Source organism: Oryctolagus cuniculus, chromosome 15 (assembly GCF_051225735.1).
Source record: "Oryctolagus cuniculus isolate XC-2025 breed Fujian yellow rabbit chromosome 15, ASM5122573v1, whole genome shotgun sequence".
In the NCBI taxonomy this organism is placed as follows: Eukaryota; Metazoa; Chordata; class Mammalia; order Lagomorpha; family Leporidae; genus Oryctolagus; species Oryctolagus cuniculus.
In genome coordinates, this window is record NC_142881.1 from 73,885,594 (window position 1) to 73,905,908 (window position 20,315).

Genomic DNA, 20,315 nt, shown 5'->3' on the forward strand with positions numbered 1-20,315 from the left:
CTGAGTGTAATTCATCGATTGTGACAAAGATACTAATATGAGAAGTTAACAGTTAATAAGGAAAGCAGGGTGAAGGGTATATGGGAACTCTATCTTACTACATTGCAATTTTTGTTGTCTAATTTAGAACAATTCTGAAATAAAATGGTTAAAAATAGGGTGGGGTTAAGTGGTTATAACTTGAAAAAAAGATATGTTTATAAAAGGAAAAATCTAAAAAAAATTCTAAATCTAGCTTTTAAGATGCCTCATCTCATATCAGAATATTTATGCCAGCTCCAGCTCCTGACTTCAGCTTCCTGTCAGTGCAGACCTTGGGAGACAGTGATGATGGCTCAAACAGCTGGGTCCCTGCCAGCCACATGGGAGACCAGATGGAGTTCCCAGCTCCCAGCTTTGGTCTGGCTCAGTCCCAGTCTTTGCAGGCATCTAGGGAGTGAACCAGTGGATGGGGCACTCTCTCTCTCTCTCGCTCTCACTCTCCCTTTCTCTCCCCCCACCTGCCCTTGTCTCTCTTGTTTTTCAAACAAATTAAATAAATAATAATTTTTTAAGATAATATACAAAGATTTTGAAAGAGAAGTGTAGCCGGCACTGCGGCTCAATAGACTAATCCTCCACCTTGCGGCGCCGGCACACCAGGTTCTAGTCCCGGTCGGGGCATCGGATTCTTTCCCGGTTGCCCCTCTTCCAGGCCAGCTCTCTGCTGTGGCCTGGGAAGGCAGTGGAGGATGGCCCAAGTGCTTGGGTCCTGCACCCCATGGGAGACCAGGAGAAGCACCTGGCTCCTCCCCTGGAATCAGCGCGCTGCGCCGGCCGCAGCGCACCTGCCGTGGCGGCCAATGGAGGGTGAACCAATGGCAAAAGGAAGACCTTTCTCTCTCTCTCTCACTATACACTCTGTCTGTCAAAAAAAAAAAAAGAAGAAGAAGAAAGAGAAGTGTGCAAGTTACTTCATGCCTTAAGTCATCAATCTCATCAGGTCTTTTGTGTGGTCATTAGTATTTTTGTTAGGAAATCTCAGAATCCTAAGTATCAACGTGAGGACATGGTACGATATCAACTGACCCAGAAGACTCTGATCCCTAACGAGGACCGACCGGGCTCCCTTGGCCTCCTTATCTGATGAAGTTATCTCCAGCATTCTTAAAGAGCATCTGACTATTTTCACTTGTGGAGCTGTTTTCATTGTCTCTCACTGTATCTGCACATCTCATTTCATATTCCCTAACATTCCCCCAGGCCCTGCAAAATGAGGTACACTATAAGATGTCAGCATTCCCCAGGCCAATGGCAGTGTCACAGAAACAAGGCAAAACCTGTCCTCCAAAAGAATTGGCTTATCTACACCTGAAAAATTCTGGAAATACATGTCGCTATAGATTCTGAAGGTGCCGGGCCGAGGAGAAAAGACCGCCTAACTTTAAATTCTGCTTAATGTATCTCTAATGCACTTGGAAGCATTTCTGAATTCAGTATGTTAGCACAAGCAGCAGGGAGCAGTTCTAATTGGGTGCTTGGTTGATTAACTGAAACATGGGTTCAACAAAGGCCCTCACTAAATGAAGTTAAGATGCCAGCAATTCCTTAATGCACTATTAAAGAGGAACTCCAGTGAGAGATACAGATAGAGCAGAGTGGATTTAACATGCCCAATCCCCTGGTCCACACGAAGCTCTTCTCTGAAGGTCAGAGATGCTGGTAGCTGCTACTGTGCATTAAATAATTTCCTTCAACTCAGTGGAAATAGTAAAACCATGAGCCAGCAAGGCTGCAGTGACTGCAAGAGTTAGATGAGTATAGCGGCCTAAATGGCAGCACTGAAGATCAACATAATCTGTTAAATAATCTTTGTAGGGGGGCAATTGCAAAGGAATAGGCAGCCCCTGTAACTAGGGAAAAAGCAAAACAAATAAATTAGAAGTTCTGTGAACATAGGATCACCAAGAGGCTCATAATCTCTCATCTGATACGTTAATCTGCATCACTTCGAAGACCCCAGCTCTTACTGAATGAAAGGGAGATGGGATCACCTTGAAAAGTGGTTTCTAACAAAACCAGCAGCAAGAACTGTGAATCTTATTCTTGGACTCTCACTAAAGAGCCTATGGCCATTTTCCAAGAGAACATTGCAGTGAGTAAACAGAGATGTCCAGATTCTTCAGAATGTATTAGATCCTGGCTCCTGGGTCAGCACCTTTTCTTAGTACTGTTATATATCAACGATCCAGAGAATCTGATTCTATTATTCTGTTATATTAATCTCTCTATATACTCTATCATAGGAGAGCCTGTACACACTTCAGTGTAATAACCTGGTTTATCATTCTCTATTTCTCTATTACATGAATCTCTATACACAGTCTATTGTAGAAAAGCCTATATACACTTCAGGTGCTGACTACTTACTGAAAATGTTATCTCAGCAGCTGAGACCCACTTACTGGCTTCTTGACACATAGAGTAAGGACCAAGTAGAAGCACCAGACCATAATATTATATCAGACCTAAAGTCATATCCCTGAGCAACTGCAGAAATGTGTTCTGCCAACAAAAACTTGGGAAATGCAGAGGTTGTGACCTCTCAGTTATATAAAAGAGGTGTATCTGAAAGACTGACAGTGGATTAAGTGCTGCCAGGTTTCCATTACTTTAACTAAAATACCTGAGAGAGTTTGGAGGTTCACTGTTCAGGAACAGGTGGCCCAATTAGTGTGATGGAGGCTGGTGATGGCAGAGAATGTGTGGAGGAATAGTTAGTTACACAGTGAGCCAGGAAGCAGAGGGAGAAGCCAACCCCAACTTAGCTTAAATAATCAACTCCCTTGCAAGGACCATCTTCCCAGGACAAGCCTCCAATGGCCTCCCTGTGGGCCTCCCTTTCAGACTCCATAGTCAGATCAAGTCTCCACTCTTATCCATCAACCAATAGCACTGATCTATTAACTGCCAACATAAGACTTTGGAGGTTAAACACATGTATGAGTCAGGGAGCCAAGTCCTATTCAATCTGTAACAGATTATACAAGCTGCTGCAAGTGGTGACAAGAATTGTAGCTGTCTATTTTCAAGGTGGACAGTTTTCCCAGAGTAAATCTGTGGAATTCCTGGGAACCCAATATTGGGTTACTGATCTGGAGATCTGTTACTATTACAACTATGAGAGAACCATCCTGAAAGTGATATTCACTTGTCCTCTAACTCAAAGACTGGTAATAAACTCATGGCACACACAAAGTAGGGAATTAAAGACAGTTCCAGGACGGGACTATTAAAAACAGAGCTAAGGGTCACCAAGCAGAGATGCTGGAGGATCCCAGAGTGAACAACAGCAAGAAGTCATAATCATCCCCAGAACTGAGGCACAAACAGAGGGGTGGGTTGATAAGATCTAGAAGGATCTGTCATAGCATGAGACCCATTCTTCCTGGGCCACATTCTTTATGTTTTAAAGTATTTCCCTCTTATTTCCTCTTCTTCACTCCATGTTTGTGTGTAGGATGTATCAGTGGCCATTACATTTACAATTTAGTCTCCAATTTAGTGTCCTGTGGATAGGGAATGAGAGCCAGTGAAGAAATGGGGGAGTGGGGGAGCACACAGTTTTGGCAAGGCAAATGAATCCTGATCATCAATGAAGAGAGACATGGATGGGTAAGCGTGTGTGAAGCCAACGGATCTTCTAGGAAGGCTCCTTATACTACCACATCTGTAGTAAAACTTAATGAAAGATTTCCTACCCCTGGAAGTTGTGGTTATCACTAGAGGGATGCAACCACTGCCAACAGAATGCCTGGAGAAAGGGAAAACCTCAAGGCTTCTTTCCTCTCAACCTTCCATATCCCACCAGTACTTCTCAGAAGCCAAATCCAGTGGAGAGTCTCACAGCAATGAAGCCTGAGAGTTTAACCTCTAAGGATGAATATCATAGTGGAGGAACACAGAGGTTTTACTTACTGGAAGCAACAGGAGAAAATCCACCACCTTTGTGCACCACACTGACATTTTATGAAGGGGTTGAGAAAGCAGACATCCTAGATCCCATGGTAAGATTCACAGAGGCCACTGAGTGGGGGAAAAAGTGGACAGCAACTCAAGGAGGGCCATGCCACCTAGAACGGTATGGTCCAGTAGTCTGGAACATATTAGAATACACTTTCCAAAACAGAGCACAGGTTACCACACACACACACACTACCCTCTCAGCTACAAAGGAACTGGCAGAGAGTTTGGTGATCCCATATTAATTTTTGAGGGAACATATACAAATCTGGGTGCATTGCCTTGATAAATTCACCTGGAGAACAGAGATTGTCTGCTTCAAATAGACCAAGAAAAAGGCAGTGGTTAAAACCATCACACCTTATGACCTAGTGCCAAGGCATTACATATACTATTGCATTTTCAACAAAGACTAACTTTTGGTTAAAGAAAGGAGGTTTTTGTTGTAAGACTATTGGGGACTGATGACATTAATGCATATCCCTTCATCTAAAGGCAAGACTTACAGAACACTGATACAACATAGGATGAGAAACAATAACTTGACAGGTCAGGATCCATTTGAGAAACTGAGTCATATACTAAATAACCATATATACACACACACAGTGATTTTTCCCCATAACCAAAATCAATGAGTGGAGGAACAGGAAGTAGAATTTGGAATAGGATATCTCACTCTCACAACTCATTCTCATAATATTTTGCACTCCAAGGGCCTTGCCTTGATTAGAAATGTTAAGACTCAGGGAGGAATGCTTCTACCAGGGAGCATAACATTGGGTCCAGTAAATTTGAATCTGCAACTGACACCTGGCCAATTTTTCCCTCATACCATGGATAACTAACTGTACCAAAAGGGAAAAAAAGCATACATTTTTGGCAAGGCAAATGAATCCTGATCAACAGTGAAGAAAGCAAGCCATGGATGGATAAGCGTGTGTGAAGCCAAGGATCTCCTAGGGAGGCTCCTTATACTACCATGTCTATAGTAAAACTTAATGAAAGATTAAGTAACCAAATAGCAGGATCACAGAGGACCAGACACCACCAGAATAAACATTTCAATCATATCAGTTCACCTCTACCAGCCGAAAAGCTCTCTGGAGAAAAGGGAATGCAAAGAAGTAAGGATTTTAGCTTTTTTTCTTCCTGGGTCAAATTCTTTATGCTTTAAAGTATTTCCCTCTTATTTCCTCTTCTTGACTCCATGCTTGTGTGTAGGATGTATTAGTGGTCACTATATTTACGATTTAGTGTCCAGGTTGTGTCCTGTGGATAGGGAATGAGAGCCAGTACAGAAATGGATGCTGCTCTCCTCACTGAAACCAAGAAATGCTTGCAATGTGAGGAGTCAGATGGGTTAATAGTCAGTCAGGGGATCCCAATGGAATTTGGGCTGTAAAATATCTGCTTCCTTCCCCAAAACTTTTATCTTTAGGGAGAGCTAACTGGCCGCCCTCCTTCCTTGGAATCTCCAAATTCACCATGAGGATAGCAAGGGAGCTCCTCCAGAGCTCATAGCTTATTATGAAAACAAGTTATCTACCCCACCCTTAGCAGGCCAGACAGGATGGAGAATTGAAAATGGGGTCTATTGATGGTTTTTGTCCCTGCCTGGCAACTGAGTGCCAATCTAATCCTCAAGGTTTCTTTCCTTCGAAATTGTACTTAAAGCCCAACTACCATCAGCCCCCTTTGGGTTTTCCTCTCTTGGAAGCTCCCTTCCATGCTGCTCTGCCCGGAGGTCCTTGATTCTAATATATACTTTTTTAAAAAAAGATTTTATTTATTTATTTGAGAGGTAGAGTTACAGATAGTGAGAGGGAGAGACAGAGAGAAAGGTCTTTCATCCATTGGTTCACTCTCCAATGGCTGCAATGGTCAGAGCTGCACTGGTCTGAAGCCAGGAGCCAGGTGCTGCTTCCCAGTCTCCCATGTAGGTGCAGGGGCCCAAGGACTTGCGCCATCTTCCACTGCTTTCCCAGGCCAAGGCACAGAGCTGCATTGGAAGTGGAGCAGCCAGGACTAGAACCAGCACCCATGTGGGATGCTGGTGCCGCAGGTGGAGGATTAATCTACTGCACCACAGCGCCAGTCCCTAATACATACTTTTTTTTTTTTTGACAGGCAGAGTGGACAGTGAGAGAGAGAGACAGAGAGAGAAAGGTCTTCCTTTGCCGTTGGTTCACCCTCCAATGGCCGCCGCTGCAGCCGGCGCACCGCGCTGATCCGATGGCAGGAGCCAGGATCCAGGTGCTTTTCCTGGTCTCCCATGGGGTGCAGGGCCCAAGCACCTGGGCCATCCTCCACTGCACTCCCTGGCCATAGCAGAGAGCTGGCCTGGAAGAGGGGCAACCGGGACAGAATCCGGCGCCCTGACCGGGACTAGAACCCAGTGTGCCGGCGCCGCAAGGTAGAGGATTAGCCTATTGAGCCACGGCGCCGGCCCCCTAATACATACTTTTAAATCTCTTTGCCATCCGCTTGAAAATTCTTCTTCCATGTGAGACAAAGAACCGAAGTAACAATAATTTCTCCACCGCCATTTTCCCATAACAGAAAATGAGGTAACATTTTAATCAGTGGGCCTGCAGTTACTTTAAGTTAACTGGGAACATATTTGGCAAAGGGTTATAAACATAAGGCTAAAGTTAAAGATTAGTAAGTAGGGTTCAACAAAAGGGTGGCCTGTAATGAGTATCTGTTATGCCAGCATCCGGATGGGATCTGGAGGATTGCATTCTGAGGTATGTACAAAGTTTGGGGAGAGAGGGACCTCCTTCAACAACAACAACCAAAACTCAAACAATTTTTCCTTTGGAGCCTTTCTTTCACTTAGTACATAAGCACATGTCGTTGTGGCATAATGGGTTAAGCTGCCAGCAACCCAGCCTGACTGCTCCGCTTTTGATCCAGCTCCCTGCTGGTGCGCCTGGGAAAGCAGCAGAAGATCGCTTAGGTCCTTGGGCCTCTGCACCCAAGTAGGAAACCCGGATAAAGCTCCTGGCTCCTGGCTTTGGTGTGGCCCTTCCCTGATCATTGAGGCCATTCTGAAGTGGATCAGCAGATATAAGATCTGTCTATCGCTCCCCCCACCCCACCCTGTAACTCTGCATTTCAAATAAATGAAATAAATCTTTGGAAATAAAAAAAAAAATGGCCAGGGTTTGTCCATTGAAACACTCATACCTTGGACATTGAATGAAGAAACAGGGACAGGAAAACAATCTTTCTGGAAGCAGTAAGAGACCTGAAGACTACACAATACCCGGTCCTCTAGCTCACTATCTCCTTCCTCATCTTACTCCAACAACATTGCACTTCTTGCTGCCCTGCAAGCACATAACTCTAACACACACACACACACACCACCACCACCACCACACACAAGCGTGCACACATACACATTCTTTTATTTCCCTCTCAGATTCCCGTGCTCGTTGTTTTTTTTTTTTAATTTTTTATTTAGTAAATATAAATGTTCAAAGTACAGTTTATGGATTACAATAGCTTCCCCCCCATAATTTCCCTCCCACTCACACCCCTCCCATCTCCCACTCCCTCTCCCATTCCATTCACATCAAGATTCATTTTCAATTATCTTTATATACAGAAGATTGATTTAGTATATATTAAGTAAAGATTTCATCAGTTTGCACCCACACAGAAACACAAAGTGTAAAATACTGTTTCAGTACTAGTTATAGCATTACTTCACATTGGAGAACACATTAAGGACAGATCCCACATGAGCAGTAAGTACACAGTGACTCCTGTTGTTGACTTAACAATTTGACACTCTTGTTTATGGTGTCAGTAATCTCCCTAGGCTCTAGTCATGAGTTGCCAAGGCTATGGAAGCCATTTGAGTTCGCCGACTTCAGTCTTATTCCGACAGGGTCATAGTCAAAGTGGAAGTTCTCTCCTCCCTTCAGAGAAAGATACCTCCTTCTTTGATGGCCCCATTCTTTCCACTGGGATCTCACTCACAGAGATCTTCCATTTAGGTCTTCCTTTTTTTTTTTTTTTTTTTCCAGGGTGTCTTGGCTTTCCATGCCTAAAATACTCTCATGGGCTCTTCAGCCAGATCCGAATGCCTTAAGGGCTGATTCTGAGGCCAGAGTCCCATGCTCATTGTTAATCCAGTGCAGTGTACTTTGTCACAGATTGTCTTACAGTTGCTCATGACAGATTTTTGATAGGCTAAACTTTTAGGTAGGAAGTCAGAAATGAGCTCATGTGTGTGTGACAAGGGCCTAAGGAATTGACATCTACAGTGGTCCAGCATCCACATCTCAAAGTCATCCCAATAACCTTCCAGGTGCAGCCAAGTATCTGCAATTAAGTCCCGCCCAGATCCTGATGACCTTCCAGGGGGTCCTGCCCCTTCTACCTGGCCTGACAAACATCCTTCCTCTAAGGTGGGCTTCCCCTGTCTGATAACTTAAATGAAAAAAACTCAGAAAGGAATTTTTCGTATTTACACTCAACAAGTCCTTTGTTCTGGAGCAGAAGAAGGAGAGGGGGAGGGAAAAGGCAGGAAGGCAATACCCATCCCCTTAAAACCCCAGCCTAAACATGAACTGGGCACTCTCTCAGGTTCTGTCTGGAGAGGTGCCCATCCATTTTACGCATGTCCCTACCATAATAAACCTTGCTATTTTGCTTTCCACTGCTCTCTGTCTCATGCCTGAATTCTTTCTTGTGCAAAGACAAGGACCCTTTGCTTCTCCGGTAACAAAACCAACACCTATTCCCAAATCCTCCCTCTCTTGCCACTCTTGGCCTCCAGTATAGAAGACAGAAAGCAACCACTTTCCCGGAGTGCCTTGCAGCAAGAGTTGGCCTTGTAACAAGAGTAGCAAATGATAAAGCATAGGCAGAAACTTCTGGGGATAAATCTGCTTTCTTGATTGAAAGATGACAGGCATGGGGGCTGGTTTCAAGGCAGGCAGCGTGTGCTGTCACAGAGAGTCCTGGTCTCAAGCAAGTCCTTCCCACTTCCCACCTGGGTCAATGCTCTAGTGTTGCCATGTCAAAAAATTTTCTACTTTTATTCTTGACTAGTTTTATCAGTGAAGAAGTCCAATCAGAAGTGGAACACGATGATGGGAAGCAGATTTGCCAGATGACAATGAAGACAAAGGGAGAGGGGCCTGGGCTCCCATGGCAATAGAGACAGCAGCAACAGCCACATTAGCAGCCAAGACCACAGGAGGGAGGAGAAGATCAGTTAAGGGACCGTGCCTGGGGCACAGTGGGTGACTGTCCTTCCTGTCTGTTCCTGGAGATGTTCACTGAGACCTCTGCACAAATATTAACTCTGCACCTTCAGCATCAGGATAAGAGCACCAGGATCCGTGCAGTAAACTTGGTTGGTAAGTAATTACACACAAATAAGCTACCCATGGACATTGCAATAAAGTGGACTAGGAAATTATTTGGGTTCTTCAAAGAGTTCAGAATCTCTTGTTTTAAAAAAGCTACAACATTAGAAAGCAAACAGAAATAAAATGCAAAGATGGTGGTGTCGCTCCCCTTCTTCGTGGAGGAACGACACAGGACCCTGCGCTGTTCTTTTGTCTGCTCGGCCCTCCCCGGGTTTGCTGCTGGTTCTTCCCGGGTTGGCTACCGACCCTTCCACCTCCGTGGAAGGGCGGTTCCCCCTAGCCTCTTTCCCCACTTCCGCGGGGGAGCGGCACACCACCAGCCGGCTCTCTCGGGGGGCTGCTCAGGTGTTCCTTCAGATAGATGTTCCTGGTGCATGTTGTCTCTCTCCTCCTTTATAGTCCTCTTCCACCAATCCCAACTCTGCTACCCACACGCCGAGTACGCTGCTCTCCTCCAATCAGGAGCAGGTCCTGCTGTTTATTGTTTGAACTGGAGGCAGCTGTGTAGAAGCTGTTTACTCCTCTCCCAGCACCATATTTTGGGAGAGCAGATGCATAGAATAAGTCTTAATTCCAGTAACAGTCTAGTCCGAGTTGCTCCCCACATGGTGGCATCCCATGAGGGGAAAAGGCTACCCTCCAATGAAGCTTTGGATGAACAAATTATTAATGAGAAGGACAATTTTAAATTAATGTTGCCTTTTTAATTGAAGCCACAATAATAGACTGCATAAACATGCATTTTGAATTATATCCAAACCATGAAGTCACTTTTAGTTTCTTATCCAACCACCATACACTACCAGAAATGTCACAGGAGACATTAAAATGCCATTGCACAAATTTACATTTACAATAAGATCCAGACCTACATAAAACTGATTTTAGAAAAATTGTCATGTAAGAATCAATTCTACAGTTTATATTTCAAAATAACTGACTACAAATTTCCCAGCTATGTCACAGTCTATAAAATTCTCTTATCAAGTCTAGTAACAGTTGCAACAGGAGAAAGATGCTTGTCAAAATTCAAAAATTATCAAAATGCATTTGTAATCTAGCATTTACCAAGAGTGACTAGCACTGATTTCAACTATATCGACTAAAAAATGAACTTTAGTATAAATTTTGATGACCTAAAAAGTGAAACTGCAGAAAAAGCGAACCAGAAAAGTACAGGTTGAGCATCGCTTCTGTAAAATGCTTGGGACAAGAAGCATTTTGGATTCCAGCTTTTTTCGGAATTTTGGAATATTTGCATATACATAATGAGATGTCTTGGGGATGGGACTCACGGCTAAGCACAAAATTCTCTTATGTTTCATGTATTATTTCTTATGCACATAGCCTGAAGGTAATTTTATACAATATTTTTAATGTGCCTGCATTTTGACTGCAATTCATCAAGGCAGTGCAGAATTTCCCATTTGTTGTGTCATGTCAGTGCTCAGAAAGGTTGATTTTGGAACATTTCACATGTGCACATTAAGGATGCTCAACTGTAGTAAGATCAATTAACACAATAAATGAATTGTTATGAATGTTTTATATGAATTTATAACACCAAATTTTTCTCTTGCAACTTGCAAGCCTTCTTCACTTATTTAAAAGGCATAGAGGCAGGACAGAAGCAAACAGAGATCTTCCATCCACTGATTCACTCCACAAAAATACCCACAAAAGCCAGGGTTGGGCCAGGCTAAAGCCAGGAATCCAGAATTCAATACAGGTCTCCCACATGGGTATCAGGAACCCAGTTACTTAAGACATCACTTTTTCCATCCAGGGTCTACATTAGTAGGAAGCTAGAATTGGAAGCACAGACAGAACTGGAACCCAGGCACTCTGATACATATGTGGACATCCCAAGAAGCATTATAACCACTGCACCAAATGTCTGTCCCTGTAAGTAAAAACATATATTGAAGAAAAGGCTTTGTATATTTTTAAGATGTTTAATGTCACTTTCCCCCCCTGCTTTTAAAGAAGGATTTGTTTATATACTTGAAAGAGTTACAGACAGAGGGAGAGACAGAGAGACAGTTCTTCCATCCGCTGGTTCACTCCCCCCAGATGGCTACAATGGCTGAGGCTGGAAGCCAGGAGGCAGGAGCTTCCTCCAGGTCTCCCACGTGGGTGCAGGGGCCCAAGCACCATTCTCTGCTGCTTTCCCAGGTGCACTAACAGGGAGCTGGATTGAAACAGAGCAGACGGTACTTGCACCAGTACCCATGTGGGGTGCTGACGCTGCAGACAGTGGTTTTGAAATCGGAGAAGACCCCCTAGAATCTATACAAAATTGTGGCCTCTTAAAGTTCCCCAGAAGTGCTATCTGGGGTGCCACATATGCTACCGGAATTTGGGGTGCCATACAATTTCACCATATGCTTACTAATAAAGCCCAATATTAATAAGCCCAAGAGGGTTCTTGATTAATATTTAGAGAATTCTAAATACCGGTACAGATAAACGAGGCAGCATGGTACATTTTAGGCTTTTATTTAGTACGAAAGATGCACAGGAGAGTGAGAGCTTTATTAAGAGAGAGAGGTAAATCTGGGTTCATACTGAGCACCAGGAGCCAGCAGTGTGGAGAAGCATCTAGACCAGAAAGCCTACAGTGCATGGCCTTCGGGCGCAGGGCTACAGCAAGCCCACTCCTGGCAAGAGGCCAGGGAAGAAGAGAAGGGGCCAGACACACCATGTCCCAGGCTTTTAACCCACTTCCAAAGGGGAGTGGTTAATTAACCTGATTGGCAGGTGGGCACCCAGATGTGGCCAAGTAGGGGGATGAGGTCACACAGGGGCATGGCGAAGGCGTGGTCTTCCAGCTCACAAACCTACTCGATTTTGACCTGTGTGCCTGCCTACTTCAGTTTTACCCGCTGCACAACAGCACCAGCCCCTTCCCCTGCTTTTTGAACAAAGGGTCCTACGTTTTCATTTTCAGGCATCACCCCTAACAGAAACAGCCGTTTCCTTTTCTTTATGATTTGAATGCATATGTGACACTTAGAGGTGTAGTAGTCAATTTGAAATCATGAGGAGAAAAATCCAACATATTAAGAATGAAGCATGCCCTATCAGAATACTGGCTCTGGCTGCTGACTCCAGCTTCTGCAAGGCAGATCCTGGGAAGCACTGGTGATGGCTCACAGAACTGGGGTTCCCACCCACGTGGGACACCTGGGTTCAGTTCCCTGTGCTTGGCTTTGGCCTGGCCCATCCTCTTTCTCCTTCCCTTTCCATCTCCTTCTCCCTCTTCCCCTACCTCAAATAAATAAGCATTTTTAAAAACGCTTTTCTGAAAACGAATAACTGAGGTAAATTGTCTTGTTCTTTATATTGTCATTGAGCTGACACATTCAGCCTACACGACTCATCATCAGATATACTATATGTACAAAAAAATAATAAAGTGCAAATGGTTAGAGCCACTCCTTGTCCACTTTCTTGATATGTCTGTGCCTCAGTCAGACATCTGCTCCTGGTGCCTCCTGAGAAAGAAATTCTCTGACCTCTTAGACATTCTTCATCCCACTGTCACATTCCTCCTATTAACATGCATAGCACACATCACACCTTGAATGGGCGTATTCCCTTGTTTGCTTCCCTTGTTGCGTGATTCTGTTTATCTTTGTTAAGTTAAAGTGTAAGCTCTAGGAAGGCAGAATGTCTCTTATTTATCATAACATGCTCAGCACCCTGCCACAGAGAACTTGCTCCAGAAATATTTAATGAATGAATAAGAGAATGAATGAATTTTAAAAAGGCTTCCTTTGGCTAAGAAATCAGACTCTGATCACAAAATAGGAAAGAGGAAAATGCCTTTTATCATTTCGTCAGTCGGAAGAATACAGAGCTTTTTTTTTTTTTTCAGTACGTCCAAGTGTAAGTTGCTGTAGGTTATAAATTCCCCTGTGCTAGTTGATAGCCATACTTCTTACCTAAGTCCAAAACATACAAACTGAGTTTCTACAGAAGCAGAGGGAGTCTGCTCTCTGTAAGCAGGACTCATTACCATCTTGACATCAGACTGTGCAACCCACCACCACCAGAGGGAGGTCCCCAGCATTTCAGCTTCTCGGGATCGGGAACAGAATGCAGGGGCACTCACGCATCTGAGAACGTCTTGAGAGTATGATTTTTCCTCTGTTATAGGGAAAATCACATACCAGGAGCTACAGGCATGAAACAAAGCCGATTGCTGGCTCTCCCCTTTCCTTAGCACAAACGGCTCTCCACCACAGTCCATCTTCCCTGGGAGACAGACATGATCCCTTCATTCTTCCGTCTCAGGTGGGCCTTGAAATGCATTTTGTTCTTAATGATCTTACTCACCACTTTAATGCATTTACTATGAATAGATGATCCATTTTATCCCCATCCATGTAAGTCACATTCTTCTTAAAACTTCTAGAGTTGGGAGTTTTGCCTAGTGGTTAAGCCACTACTTGAGACAACCACATTAGAGTGCCTAAGTTCAAGTACCAGCTGAGCTCCTAATTTCAGCGTCTTGCTAATGAGCACCTGGGAAGAAGTAGACAGTGGCTCAGGCAGCTGAATTTCCTGCCACCCACATGGGTGGTACAGATTGAGTTCCAAGCTCCACCTTTGTCCTGGCCCAGCCCCAGCCATTGTAGGTGTTTGAGGAGTGAACGAATGGATGGAAGAAGAGAGAGGGAGAGAGGGCGAGAGAGATAGAGGGTGAGAGGGCGAGAGAGAGAGAGAGAGAGAGAGAGAGAGAGAGAGAGAGAGAGAATCTTTACCTCTCAAATGAAAACAAAAAGAAAACCTTCTGTTTTCCCCATTCATATCAGCTGGCAGCTGAAAGCAACAAGATCAATCTGAGGACCAAGGTCTCCTTTCCAGGTGACAGAAGCACAGTTAAATTCAGGTATGGCTACAAATCTAGTGTTTTTTTTTTTTTTTTCATCACTCAATGCTGGCTCTTCCCTCTTAGTCTTTATCAGACAAGCCAATTGGCAAAGCATTTTGACTATATGAGGACCAAAGGTAACCCTTACAGCCACATCAGGATCCTGTAGCACTCCGGTTTGGTAATTAGAGATTGAAACACACAAATGAAACCCAACTCTCTGCAAATAAATACACTTTTAGAAGGAAAGATACTCTTGCAAATAAATTGTAAATAATACACATAAATAACTGTTGGCAATAATGAGGATATTAATGATTACAATATAAGTGAGTGTCCCAAATCTCCTACATTTATTTTTTATGGGAAAGCATGATTTCCTGAAACAAAGATGTAGCCTTTCTTCATTAACTCCTGGCATTTCATCAACACTGACATTTATGAGATACAAAAAGGCATATGGTGGTACACATGTGATACACAAATAAACAATTCCTATTTCATGCATGGTCTTTCATAACTTCCAAAGCTCTTTCCTGTCCATTTTCTTGTAAAACATTCCCTGTAGAGGAAATTATTATCAACCCAATTGTACATATGAGAAAACTGAGATAGAAAAAGTTTAAATGACTTGCTCAAGCTTCCTTAGGCCCATGTCCCTGCCTCCTACCATTGCAATGAAATATCCCTCTTGGTTTATAATCCCTCTAGGATAATATAAACATGAATTGTGTTACCACAGAATTCTCTGTTGTTTTTTTGTTTGTTTGTTTAAGTCCTCTTTACAATAAAGCCCTCATGTGGTGTAACCTGTGTAGGAACACAGAAAACAGAGACCAACAATAAGACAATGTATTGTATGGCTGTGATTTGTCAAGCACTCAGAATTCTACAGATAATCCTACAGTCCTCTTATATTAACACACAATACTCCTATTTAGTGGATTTGGTCCAGAAAGTTTGGAAATTTAAAGTGAGATTAGGGGCTAGCATTGTGACACAGCAGGTAAAACCACCATCTGTAATGCCAGCTTCCCATATGGGCACCAGTTTCAGTGCTGGCTGCTCCCTGATCCAGCTCCCTGCTAGTGACCTGGGAAGGGCAGCAGAGGCTGGCCCAAGTGCTTGGGCCCATGCATCAACATGGGAGACCAGGTGAAACTCCTAGCCCCTGGCTTTGGCCTGTCTTGGAGCAGGTCATTGCTGCCATCTTGGGAGTGAACCAGTGGATGTAAGACCTCTGTCTCTGTCTCTACCTCTGTCTCTCTGTCTCTCTGTCTCCCTTCCTCCCTCACTGTAACTCGGATTTTTAAAATAGATAAGTAATCTTTTTAAAAAGATTTATTTATTTGACAGGCAGAGTTACAGAGAGAGAGCAGCAGAGACAGAGGTCTTGCATCCACTGGTTCATTTCCCAAATGGCTGCAACAGCGGGAGCTGGGCCAGTCCAAAGCCAGAAGCCAAGAGCTTTTTCTGGGTCTCCTACATGGGTAAAGGGGTCCAAGTATCGGGCCATCTTTTGCTGCTTTCCCAGGCTATTAGCAGGGAGCTGGATTGGAAGTGAAACAACCAGGACTCCAACCAGTGCCCATGTGGGATACTGACGCTGCAGATGGCGGTTTTACTAGCTACACCACTGCACCAGCTTCAATAAGTAAGTCTTTAAAAAAAGAAGAAGAAGAGAGACTAGTAACTTTATAAAAGAGCAAAATGTTGAGTTCTTGTCAAATTCTTCATCTATTCACATGAGCTGATGTTGACAAAAAAATCGGTTTGCAGTTTTATTGAAGAAAAGTCTGAAACGGCAATGTTAATATCTTAACATATTGATGCCTACTTTTGAAAAGGCAGCATACAAGTAATGAGTGAGACATGGCTGACAGAAGCATTTGTTAGTGTTAATGACTCAGAGACAGTTGGAAATATTGACCTGGAGTCCAGGAATGTGTTTTATTGAAGATATAGGTACAGGATCACAGTGTTAGATGACCAAATCACTCATTCATCGATTTATTTAACAAGTACATTCTGAGATCTTATTTTGAGAAAGAGGTTACATAACTCTGGATGGATTTACTCAAGACATGGATAAAAAGAGGTGGGCTCAGGACAAAACCTGAGTCCTACTATATTATGGCATTAACCATGGTTTTCAGCTGGCAAAGTGTCCCTAATTCTGCAAAGCTCTGTCTGCTCACTCATCTCTACCTTCCATGGGCATTTCTGGCCCATTCTCTCCTGGATCCTTTCTTTGAGGTTTCCATGGCTCCTCATCCATATTTCTACCACTGTACTTAGCATAGTGCTATGAGAATCCCTGTTTATACACCTCTCTGACCCATAAAAAATAGGCATTTGAAAGGAAAGACTAAAGTTGTCCATCTGTGTTTTCACCAGGACAATTCTAAGGCTGGGCACATAGTAGAGGCTCAGTCAGAGTTGGCTGAATGAGTCACAAAAGGACTTAATTCAACTTGGTAAGGAAAAAAATACAAAATCTGCTTTTCTCATTAAATAATGAGCATGTAAACTGAAGTAAATCATAAAGACTTACTGAATGCTTCAGCCAGAAAAAAAGTAAACATTTTTTTAGATTATTAATTTCCCCTGGAAAATAGAAATATTCATTATTTGAAGAATTAGCACTGAATTTTGCCTTCTAATTTTCTTACTGGCAGTTTTCTTGATGATATTAGTGACGACAGTCCCAAAAGATCCAAGGAACTCATCCAAACTTCATCAATCCAAATTCCAAGTAAGGAAGATTAATTAGATCAGATTGCTACCCCATGCTGGACTCTGAGAAAGAGCTAACATTGAGCTCCTGAATTGCGTGTCCTAAACCTTAGGCACAGCCACCCAGGCTTTGTTTAATTCTCCAGTGGTGCTGGTTCCTCCGCTTTAGGAAATGGAAGTTTGGGGCTGTAATTAATGCCAATTCAGTAATTTTCAATGGATTACCAACCTAGTAAATTATAACATTGTCAGCCAGACTTTCCCTATAAGTTTCTCTATTTAATGTAATATAATCATTTTTTAAAGATTTTTATTAATTTATTTGAGAGGCAGAGAGGGAAAGACAGAGACAAAGGCCTTCCTTTCTGCTGGTTCAGTCCTCACATGGCCGCAATGGCCAGTACTGGGCTGATCTGAAGCCAGGAGCTTCATCTGGGTCCCTCATGTGGGTGCAGGCAGCCAAGCACTTGGGCCATCTTCCAGGGCTTTCCCAGGTTGTTAGCAGAGAGCTGGATCAGAAAAGGAGCAGCCAGGACACAAACCAGTGCCCATATGGGATGCTAGTGCTGCAGGCAGAGGCTTAGCCTATTATGCCACAGTACTGGCCCTAATGTAATCATTTTTAAAAATTAAAAGTAACTCTTTAAGGAACAGAAAGAACAAAAAGTGGATTTTTTTCTAATTCTGAGAATATATCCAATGGATACAGCCATAAATAGGATCATTTTGTTGCAAAGAGATGTTCAGTGTATATGTAATTTTTTTAAAAAATCCTAAAAGATCAACAAAAGCAGCATACTTAAGGAAAATATGGCATACGTGGAATAATTTCTCAAATCTCTGATTTCTCTTTCTTTTCTCCTTCTATCACACTCCCTATTAATTGTGAATTTTTTGTGATCCTTCATATAGAGAAACTAAGGTTTCAGAAGCAAATATCCTTCTCTTTTTACCAAACTCACAGACTCACTGCTCTTCCAGCCTTTCACACAGAAAGAAGACTCGGATACTAAGAGCTCCATGCTACTGTAGCTCTCTTCCAATTCCATTTTCTCCAGTAACTTTCTACCCCAGTCTTCTGGATTAGACTGCTTACTCCAGTTTCTGAAACAAGAATAAAACAAAAATTTTCCCTAACCCACACCTCATTCATGATATAGCTCTAATTATCTTCCTCCCCAAATTAAATTTCATAACAGCAAACGGTTTCCACTGCCTAACCTCTTATTCTCTCTCCAGTAGACAGCAGTCAGGCTTTTGCACCCATTAGTTAATTGAAAATAATCTCAACAAGGACAACAATTATCTTAGTGCAGCTAAAGCACATGAATAATTTCCAGTTATCTTACTAGACACTCCAATAGTACTCTGTGCTGGGAGCTGGGAAACTACAGGCCATCATGTGTTTTGTAAATAAAATTTAGTTATAACACAGTCATATGCATCAATGTTCATTTTATCTATAGCTATTTTAATGCTGTAATTGAAGAACAGGTTCTCCTTAAAAAAAAGATTTACTTATTTATTCATTTATTCGAAAGAAGGTTAGGTAATGGAAGGAGTGAGAGGAGAGAGAGAGAGAGGGAGGGAGAGATCTTCCATTCATTTGTTTACTCCCCAAATGGTCACCACAGCAGGTGCTGGGCATGACCAGAGCTGGGCCAGGGCAGATTCAGGAACTTCATCTGGGTCTCCCATGTGAGCGGCAAGTACTCACGTACTGGAGTCATCATCTGCTGCTTCCTAGGCACAACAGCAGGGAGTTGGATCAGAAGTGGAGTAGCTGGGAGTTGAAAGCTCTCCAAAATAACAGGATCCAGTTGCATGTAAAATATCAGCTTTGAAATTTAATGCTAGGATGGGCAAGAAGGAATGAATGAGTTTGAGGCCCCATATTATTCATTTCTTTACTTTGTCAAAAATTCTTTAATGTCTATGTTAACATTCAGAGAAAGAACTGAGGCAAGGGACCAGCATCGGAGCACAGTATTAGAGCTTGCAACACAGACATCCTTTATCTGAGCATCGGTTCAAGTCCCTGCTGCTCTATTTCCTATCCAGCTTTCTGTAAATGCATCTGGGAAGACAACAGAAGATGGCCCAAATGCTTGGGCTTCTGCCATCCACATGGGAGACCAGGATGAGGTTCTTGGCTCCTGATTTCAGCCTGGCCCACACCTGGCTGTTGCAGCCAGTAGGGGAATGAACAAGCAGATGGGAGACCTCTTTCTCTGTTTCCCACCCTCCCACTCTCTGTATGTATCACTTTGCCTTTCAAATAAATAAATCTTTAAAAATAAATAAATAAACTGAGAACTAGAAATTCTATGGCTTCTCAAAATCTCTCTGAGGACCACTGCACCATATGGTATTTCAAGTGCATTCAAGAACAGTAGGCAAACATTGAATGATGGCTGTGGATTCCAGAGACTCAAAATGCAGGTTCAGTGAGTTGAAAGAAATAAAAAAAAATAGCAACGAACAGAAATATGTATAAATCTGTTCAGAGAATCCAAAAAAAAAGTCTTAGAAATAAAGTGAGAGTATTCATGATCTAATATGTGAATGGGGATCCATTGAAGTATCTGCCTGAGGAAACACAGCCTCAAGTGACAGAGCTGAGATTCAGTCCAGTGTCTTCTGGACACAATTCCAGTTCTTTCCATTCTTCCACCCTGGTTCAATGTACAAATTTGAATTCACCAAGCCTGCTTCATCATTTTGAATCATGGAGAAGTGTTCACTTTATCTTACTTCCTCAGTTTATCCCTAATAGTTTCATTAGCAGGCAAACCACTTTGAAGAATTTTCCAGCCTGCTAAAGCATGTTACACTCCTCAGTATTCATACATTATGATTTTCCTGTAGAACTGAATGATCTCTGTATTTAGTGTTCACTCACGCTGAGTCAGAGAACAAGGTGTCTGTCAATGTGCCAACATCGCTATAATTCTCTTAAGCCATGGTTATTTAAACCCTCATATCTATAAATCAGCCATCGCATCACTGTCTCCAAGAATTCTTTCAGTAAAAATGAAAATGCAACTTTAATTTTCATAACCAGTATCTAAATGGAGAAGCGGGGTGGGGGATCTCCACCATCCAATGGCTGCTACAGAATGAAGCAGTTTCCTAGAAATTTCACATTCTGAGGCACTTTGTTTCCTGTGGAAAATATTTCCAAAGCCACGCTTGCCCAGAATCCCCTTCTGCAAGAGTGGGCCATCCTGCAGACTGGAATGTTCACATTTGACCTTCTAAGGAAAGGAGTTGGAAAGTCTCCTACATCCATTGGTCCCTCCCCC

The 20,315-nt window shown here is 42.9% G+C and overlaps 1 long non-coding RNA gene across 1 annotated transcript in view; it reads right to left on the bottom strand.

The window, feature by feature from the left end:
• The window catches only part of LOC149122068 (uncharacterized), a 140,707-nt gene that overhangs the window by 31,772 nt on the left and 88,620 nt on the right, over positions 1 to 20,315 (bottom strand). The gene's annotated exons all lie outside the window — the stretch shown is intronic.